General features: G+C 44.2%; 1 pseudogene; it reads left to right on the top strand.

Moving 5' to 3' along the window:
* Positions 1-2,011: 2,011 nt before the first annotated feature.
* On the top strand, positions 2,012-2,547 carry LOC142851172 (large ribosomal subunit protein eL20 pseudogene; annotated as a pseudogene).
* Positions 2,548-9,746: the final 7,199 nt, after the last annotated feature.

The raw sequence follows: 9,746 nt of genomic DNA on the forward strand, positions 1-9,746 counted from the left end.
TCTTATGGGACTTATTAACTAAATAGTGTTTGTCTTCCCTTCCTGGCTAACTAACCTACCCAGAGTAAGTAATGAGCTCAGAGAAAATAAAACAAATACTTAGCCCTTTCCAACGCTTCCAACTGCTCTGCCACCCACTAGCCCTTTGACTGCTGGGTTCTTAATTTTGTTTGACTTAAGGGTTCCAAATGAGCTAAGCAAGAGAGTGCAGGAGATGGTGCTGAGAAAGTAAAGAAGGTTTCTTTGTTTTCCATGTGTAACCAGAAAGATTCTCAGGAACATGTCAGTCAGCACATTACAAGACTTTAAGATGCAAGTTAAAAAGAACTTCCATTCCCAGCTCTCAATCTGTTGCTTGTCTGAAAGGGGTGTGTGTGTGTGTGTGTGTGTGTGTGTGTGTGTGTGTGTGTGTGTGTGTGTCTGTGGTGGAAAGCATTTGTTCTTAGCCACATCTAAGGCATTGATGGGTTTCCCCAAGACTTCTAACCTCTGCCGTCTCTTTTGTCCCAGCCCAGGGATCCTTCCAATCTACTTCTCAAGACTGGGACACCAAGAGGATACTTCTGTTTGCTACTACACCCAAAGCCTTCTTGCAGGTAGGATCACATTCAGTACTACTAGTAATCAAATGACAATTTTCAGTAATCAGGAAGATTTTTAATTTTGAAAGTATCAACAAATAATGACTCCTCCAAGTGTGCAATGCTTCTATTTCCCATAGAGAACGGGAGTGAGTATAAAAAACCTTTGACTTTCATTATTCTTTTTTTTGTTTTGTTTTGTTTTTGTTTTTCGAGACAAGGTTTGTCAGTAGCTATGGAGCCAGTCCTGGAACTCTCTCTGTAGACCAGGCTGGCCTTGAACTCTCAGAGATCCACCTGCCTCTGCCTCCTGACTGCTGGAATTAAAGGCATGCATCACTACCCCAGCTCAGTATCATATGTGCTCACTCACAAGTGGCTTTTAGACATAAAGCGAAGAAAAGCCAGCCTACATTTCACAATCCCAAAGAACCTAGACAGTAATGAGGCCCCTAAGAGAGACATATATCTACCTAATCTACATGGGAAGTAGAAAAAGACAAGATCTCCTAAGTAAATTGGGAGTGTGGGGACCATGGATGAGGGTAGAAGGGGAGGGGAGAGGAAGGAAGGGGTGCAGAGAAAAATATATAGCCCAATAAAAACAATAAAAAAACCCCGTTGACATTAAAAAAAAACATGGAATGGTGGGGCTAGAGAGATGGCAGTTAAGAGCACTTGCTGTTCTTGCAAAGGAATTGGGTTTAGGTCTCAGCTTCTGCACCAGGCTGTTCACAACCATCCATAACTCTAGTTCCAATGACCTAATGCCCTCTTCTGGGCTCCAGAGACGTATGTGCACACTCAGACACCCCACATATATGTAAATACACCTTAAATGTGCAATAGCACATTTGGGTTTCTCTGTTGCCCACTATGAAGCTGTGGCAAATTCATTCCTGCTACAAACTGATTAGCTTTTCAGAGCTATAAGTTGATTTGGCTAATTGACTTCCATGTAAGGAAATCCCCTAACTTTTAAAAAAATTCCCATATTGTAAATTAAGTCTTTCATGTAAATATTTTAGGACTTTTCCTGAAGTATATATGTGTATATTAGTAATGGAATAGATGATACTAAATTAAGGACCTTTTTATTTTATGGCATATTAGAATACCATGTATCTCTGAAAGTTCTTAAATGGCATTGCAAAATAGCCAATTTATTATAACATTCTTCCTGTGGCTATAAAGTGTGAACTTGAAAATATCTTTAATGATTAAAATAAAATTAAACATTGAAAGATCAAATTCATTTAAATTTTCTATACACTGGCCTTTCTAACTCAGATCTTGCCTCAGAGAAGAACAAAATATTAAAAGTTTTTAAGCATCTTACAGTAATTGAGAAACAAAAAAGGCTATTAGTGGTTTTCACTAAGAGATAAAAACGACAAAATCTCCCTTTTGTGACTGGCGGCGAACGAGGACGGACCGCCATGAAGGCCTTGGGCACACTCTGGGAGTACAAGGTGATGGGGCGCTGCTTGCCCACCCCGAAGTGCCACACACCACCGCTGTACCGAATGCGCATCTTCGCACCCAACCATGTGGTGGCCAAGTCCCGCTTCTGGTACTTCGTGTCGCAGCTGAAGAAGATGAAGAAGTCATCCGGGGAGATCATGTACTGTGGGCAGGTGTTCGAGAAGTCCCCCTGCGTGTGAAGAACGTCGGCATCTGACTGCGCTATGACTCCCGCAGTGGGACACACAACATGTACCGCGAGTACCTGACCACTGCTGGGGCTGTCACACAGTGCTACCGAGACGTGGGTGCCCGGCATCGTGCCCGTGCACACTGCATCCAGATCATAAAGGTGGAAGAGATGGTCGCCGCCAAAAGTCACTGGCCGGCTGTCAAACAGTTCCATGACTCCAAGATCAAGTTCCCCGCTGCCCCACCGTGTTCTGCGGCGCCAGCACAAAAGCCTCGCTTCACTACCAAGAGGCCTAACACCTTCTTCTAGACCCAGAGACCCACTGAATAAAACTCCAGAGTTCAAAAAACAAAACAAAAAAAATGACAAATTCTTAGAATTTTAAATTATTTTCCATTTTTTTACTTTAATCATACATTATAGTATCATTTAAAATAATGTGTCTCTGTGTGTGTGAAGTGTGCGTGATATATCGGTGTATATGTGTTCATGTGTTTATTTAGGTATGTATGCATATGTGCACACATAAGGAAGTCAGACTCAGTAGGTGTCAATCATTTTCCACTTTATTTTCCCCGACAAGGTCGCTAACAGAAGCTGGAGTGCATTGATCCAACCAGACTGGCTGTCCAGCTGGTCCTTTGTATCTGCCTGTCTTCATCTCTCAGAACTGCGGCCACAGGTGCTCACGGCGACGCCTGGTTTCTACATGGGTGATGAAGATTTGAATTCAGGCCCTCGTGCTTATGCGGCAAGTACGTTACCATCTTCCCGACCCAAAATGACAATCTTTAAAATGAAAAAAGAATGTCTTTTCTGCTTTCATTCAGACACGGATATAGAAGGAGCAAAGATGGACAGATGGAAGCTATAATCATTACACACAGTGTGTGTGCACCTCGTCCTCCCCCCTTCCTCTCTTCCTTCTCCTCTGTACATTTACGTATGTGAGTGTGGGTGTGTACATCCATGGTATGTATGTGGTCAGGGGACAGCTTCCAGTGTTGTCCTTGCCTTATAGCGTTTTTGAGACAGGGTACCTTTGTGTTCGCTGCTGTATATACCAAGCTGGCTGGCCCATGAACTTCTGGGGCTTGTCCTGTCTGCTGCTCATCTTTCCTTAGAATCACTAGCATTATAGATGCATGCTACTAAGTCAGCTTTATATGGGTTCTGGGGATTCAAACTCGGCTCCTCACCTATGTTCAGTAAGCACTTTATACATTGAACTATCTCGCCAGCCCAGGTATAATATTTCTAACGGAGATCATATAGCTTATCAAGCTGCATGCCCATGACTGATGTGGGAGTGTCATATATCAATTTGTTGATTCCTTTGGCTAAGCAATAAAGAAACTGCTAGGCCCATTTGATAGGCCCACCCTTAGGTGGGTGGAGTAAACAGAACAGAACGCCGGGAGGAAGAGGAAGTGAGCTCAGACTCGACAGCTCTCCTCTCCAGAGCAGACGCCTTCAGAGAGACGCCATGCTACCTGCTCCAGGGAAGACGCACACCATGCCCCAGCTCCGACCCAGGATGGACTTAGGCTAGAATCTTCCCGGTAAGCGCACCTAGGGGCGCTACACAGATGATTAGAAATGGGCCAGAGCAGTGTTTAAAAGAATACAGTATCTGTGTAATTATTTGGGGCATAAGCTAGCCGAGCCAGGGCAGGCGGCTGGGGTGTTTGGGGATGCAACCCCGCCGCCGCCCCATATTACTACAAATGACGCCCAGACGTGTGGCTAACTAACCCCACTTACAAAACCTGAGAAGGCTTAAAAATAAGGGAGAGAGCATCTAACACATTTTTGCTGTTTGTTGGTGGCGTGCTGTAGAGAGATTTCCTGATTCAGCAACAGCAGCAGAAAAAAAGCTGCGTTATTTTAAAGTGTGGCTTCCTGGGGCTGTGCCGCCAGTGCAAACTCTGGCTTTATGTTTGTGTTCCCGCTTGGGATCGGAAGGAGAGTGCTCTGGGACCCTGCGATGACTCAGAGCTCCCCGCCTGCTCCTGGGCAGAAGGCAGAATCAGGCTTAGGCAGGCGGAAGAGCATGGCGGATTCCTGCCGCCATACAGAGACGTGTTTTCAGACAGCGCAGTGCTCTGCATGTCAGATTTGGATGTAACTTGGATGAAAAGAATTTCTGTGCTGCACGCTCAGTCTCAGAATTAAAGTGCTGAGTGCCGCTCCTACCTGGTAGCCCCAAGAGGCTTCCTGACTCAGCTTTAGCTGCAAAACCCTGCAGCTCATTAAGAGGTCCTGCCACGAAACACTTAAACGGTGTTGACGAAAAGCTGAACACATGCTTTTCGGTTTTCAGCCGTAGCAGGAAAAAAGCTGTGCCGTTTAAAAATGCCGGCTTTCTGGGCCATCCTGCCAGGGCAAACTCTGACTGTTTGAGGCAGGAGGGCCGGCTACCGAGAGAGGACTTGAGTGTTGTCTGTTGTAGCTCGCTGGCTGGCAGGGACCTTGAAATGCCAGTTGTGGCTATAAACATGGCTGCAGCCTGTATATCCGCCATGAGGCTGGAAAGCTAAGGAATGGACTGGATCTAGCTGGCAAAGCCACGCCTTTAGTCCTACTGATATTGCTTAGTAAATTAAAGGCTCTTGTGGTCAGAAAAAGAGAGATATACAGTAAAGAGAGATTCAAAGACAGAGAAAATTTCTGAATGGTTTAAAGTGTGTTAAAAATATATGCAAGCTGAAAGTTGAAGTTCTTAAAGCGAAAAACAAAAAAAAAAGGAAGAGAGTTGTTGTGTGTACACACCTTTAATCCCAACACTTGGGAGGCAGAGGGAGATAGACCTCTGTGACTTCAAGGTATGGTAGCACACGCCTTTAATCCCAGTGCCTAGAAGGCAGAGACGAACAGATCTCTGTGAGTTCAAGGTGTAGTAGCAAACACCTTTAATCCCAATGCCTGGGAGGCAGAGACAGGCGGATCTCTGAGAGTTCAAAGACAGCCTGGTCCACAGATATATGCTCAAAAAGCAAAAAGTTAACTTAGGAATGTCTCAGCTTAGAATCTTAAGCGCCTAATGATTTAAAGGCGCAAATCAAAAGTGCTCCTGGATAGTAAAAAATTGCAGATTCACAATAGGACAGATTCAGACCACTAAATGAGTCACACTGTTGGATGAATATACGTAGGCTTGGGAGAGAGAAGAAAAAGAATATAGAGAATAAAGTTAATGGTTAAAAAAAAAAAGGTAAAGTCTTTAAAGAGACAGAGTACAGATAGTTAAGAGATTAAAAGAAATAAAGAAATATAAGCCGCGTAAAAATGAAAAATTCACAGAGAGTCTGGATTATGTACATTGTGTTTTCTTTAAAATTTTTGACTGTGAAGGAGCTAAGTACAGAGAGACATTTCATTATATGGGCTGCCAAGTGGAACCAGAATGGATATAAGGGTATTACGATTTCGAAATTTGGATCTAAGGATATGATGCTTTGGAAAAGAGATTCTTCTTTTGTTTTCACAGAGGATGAGACTCTATGGATTTCTTCTATTCCGATTTGGTATGACGGACCACGTCCTCCTGAAGGGTTGCTGTGAACATCTTCAGAAAATTGCCTTGCTCAACTGCCAACTGAGATAAACCTGGCACACAGGTTACACCCTAAAATCATTAACGACGCCCCCATTCAGCAGGAAGCAGTTTGGAGAGAAATAACTGCGCCCATATTCCCAAAAATTGTTTATAAATGTTCTTTTACATTTAAAGGGGGATATGATATAGACATGAATAATTTGCATTAGTACAGATTTTGCTTTATTGATAGAGATTTACGGTCAATTTTGTTATATGTATAAATGTTTCTGATGTAACCTTTACTTGATAACTGTTTTGTTATATGTAATTTTGCTATGTTAAGGTTAAAGCCTTCCTTTTTTTGTTTAAACAGAAAAAGGGGAAGTGATGTGGGAGTGTCATATATCAATTTGTTGATTCCTTTGGCTAAGCAATAAAGAAACTGCTAGGCCCATTTGATAGGCCCACCCTTAGGTGGGTGGAGTAAACAGAACAGAACGCCGGGAGGAAGAGGAAGTGAGCTCAGACTCGACAGCTCTCCTCTCCAGAGCAGACGCCTTCAGAGAGACGCCATGCTACCTGCTCCAGGGAAGACGCACACCATGCCCCAGCTCCGACCCAGGATGGACTTAGGCTAGAATCTTCCCGGTAAGCGCACCTAGGGGCGCTACACAGATGATTAGAAATGGGCCAGAGCAGTGTTTAAAAGAATACAGTATCTGTGTAATTATTTGGGGCATAAGCTAGCCGAGCCAGGGCAGGCGGCTGGGGTGTTTGGGGATGCAACCCCGCCGCCGCCCCATATTACTACACATGACCACACTGCAAGGCGGAAAAGGGCAGTTTCCTAACTTGCTGAACCTAAGTAGTAAGACATTCAAATGAATTGTTCAAAGTTCCACAGTACATCCATGACTGAGCCAATATTCAATGATTTTACTCCTGTAAGTTCTCTTTCCATCATGTCAGCATCATACACTTACATCAGCCCTGAAAATCTGTTTGGTTTTGCTGCAGCTAATACACCGCAAACAGACTGTTCTAAGCACTTCACAAATATGAACCTTCGCACACCAACCTTATGGAGTAGATAGTATTATCTTTATCTCTTTGCACAGAAGGATGCTGGGGGTACAGAAGCTGGCTCAAGGTCATACAGCCAGTGGTAATTGAGAACACAGGCCAACTGATTTCCAGGTCTACTTGATCACCATACTGAGTGACATGCTTACTCCTGCCCCAGCGGTTGTGTTAGTCGCTAAGCGCTCCTCTCTTTGCTGCTGGGTCATCTACGAGATGGATGAAAGAAACATTTCATAAAGAGCGAAGGGAATTGCATTACTTCCTCCAGGGATTGCTTTGCTTATGTACTCCCTGATCATTAAGGCCCCATTCATGGGCTTGATTAAGGAGCTTGAGTCGGTGTTTGACCCTTTAACAGTGCAGGAAATGGAGCCCCATGCAGAACCGAGAGTGTACTGTTCCTCAGACCGTTTGCTCAAGGGTAATTTCCTTGGCCTCTACCATTGTTTGCTGGTTACACTGTGGCTTACAACATTTCAGGGAGCAAATACAAAATGTTCTCCTCAGGCTATGGTAGAACAACTTTCCATTTCAAGGAAGCAGATTCCAGTGGGCGCGAGGCTGCCTGGAAGCAAAGCCCTTCTTATGAGGCTCATATAAAACACAAAAACAAAAACACACTGCGGAGCATGACCCTTTCAGGGTGCACGTGTACTGCATCTGGGCTGCTGTGCAGTGTGGGCCCCTGGCAGAGGCTCCATCCACACATGAAAAACGGGAGAGAGGCTCCAAGAATAAGAAGAGGCAGGCAAAACTAACACACTCTGATTTCCCATTTGGACTTGTAGTAAAATACACATAACATGAATTTGTCTTCTTAACCATTCTCAGCATGGAACTCAGAGGCAAGGAGTAGGTTTGTGTTGAGCAGCATTGCCTCTCCTTCCCTGTGCAAGTTTCACCACCCAACCTTCTCTAAAGCCAGATACTCTATTCTGTGTCTCCTCACCCTTGGCAGCCAGTGGCCGACTTTCTATCACGGAATTTTCCTATCCAAGATACCTCCTATAAATGGAGTCATGCAGTGATTTCTTTGTGTGACTCACTTATTTCGTATAGCTTAATGCCACCAATTTTATCTGTAATGTAGCATGTGCCATAATCTCCCCACCCCCCCATTTAGGATAATATTCCACAATATGTGTATAATAAATGATTCATCTATTTATCAATAGATCAAATTCAAGAAGAAATCTTGAATTTCTTCTACCTGTGCTTATTGCAAAGAATTGTGTAAAGAGCATGGGTATGTGAATATCTCTGCAGGTCCCCCCATTTGCTTCTTGGAGGGGGATGTCTCCAAAGTAGAGTTGCTAGACCTTAAGGTAATACACACACACACACACACACACACACACACACACACACACACACACAATCACACAGCCATACTGTTTCCTACAGACTTTACCCTATTAGACAACAAACAGGTTTTAAAGCAAACACATGTCTTCAGTTTCTCTGCCCTTTTTTTAACTTCTTCATGGAGGTTAAGTGTCTAGTAAGTACTTTTGGTTCTCATCATTTTGTGACTGACAGCTGTGCTATCTATCATCTGAATCCAAACCCAGTGTTTAGTACAGCATAATAAATAAATAAAAATAGGCAATTCAAGGATTACAATTCACTGTGTTTTACTCCCATCATCTTTACCCCCAAACCAATATAAATCAAAATAATGCAAAAAGCGAGCGCCCACATAGATCTCTGGAACATTCTGAGGGCACAAGGAAGAAGAGGTTAGAGTACAGAGGAAACAGAAAAAGTCTTGACGTGAAATGAATGACTACTGACGACCGCATTATTCCACAGAAAGATTCCTGTTTGGAGAAGATAGACATCCTCTCTTTTCCTGGACCAAGGAGGAGAAACACAGTCCAGAATCTGGGGCTGTCTTTTCCTCTAATTGGGAATGGCTGGTGTCAGAAGAGTGGACAGCCCAGGGAGGAATGTGAGCTCAGTGGCGGTCACAGAGCCAGGTTTTCATGGTGCCGTCGAGCTAGAAAGGACACACGACACCAGCAGCTCACGCTCTACTGGGGCCTGGCCTCTTCATAGCTGGCTGACATCTTTCCCCAGCTGGCTCTTTCCTGGGCTGCGGCAGACTTCTTCATGCACATCCCCTTCGTAGCTGTGGTTTGGCACTCTGCAAGGACCCCACTGCCCCAAGTTCCCTCTGGGCTTGTTTCCAGAGAGCAACGGTCTGACTATTTCCACTACTGAATTTACCCACAGAGACAGGCGGGGGCAGCTTTTTTTAGATGGCCAAAGCAAATTGGCATGGAGAACTGGGAGTCGTGCGGTCATAATCAGATCTGGTGTCTGGGACACCAAAGCACACACGCGCAGTCGGTGAACTGCTGGAAAGGTTTTTCTGCTGTCTCAGAGACACCCCTGGCTTAAGATGTGCCAGCATTTGAAAACTGAATGAAAACTCCTCCTCATACATGGTGTCTGGCTGTGGCCAGAGGGAGTTGTCAAACTGAAGTTGTTTAACAGTTGCTTTTTGTCCCCAGTGCCAAGAAAGTGACTCTGAGTCTATATACCCTGGTGGTGTCAAAGCAGAGAGCTGCAAACAATGGCCTGCAAAGCCAAACACATCTTGCCTGGTGTTTTCATTCACCCTCTAAGTTCGGCCTGGTTTCTTCATTTTTCGATAGTTGAGAAGAATCAAAAAAATATTTTGTGACACATGGAAATGATACGAAATTCAAATTTCAATACCCACGAATAAAGTTTTATTGGAACGCTGCCACACCCATTCACTTACTCACTGTCTCTGACTGCTTACAAGCTTCAAATGCAGAGCTAAGTGGTTGCAGCTGAGACCTTGTGCCCTGCGAAGTCTGAAATATTTACTATCTTGCCCTTTACGAGCAGCTGG

Source organism: Microtus pennsylvanicus, chromosome 5, assembly GCF_037038515.1.
Source record: "Microtus pennsylvanicus isolate mMicPen1 chromosome 5, mMicPen1.hap1, whole genome shotgun sequence".
NCBI lineage: Eukaryota > Metazoa > Chordata > Mammalia > Rodentia > Cricetidae > Microtus > Microtus pennsylvanicus.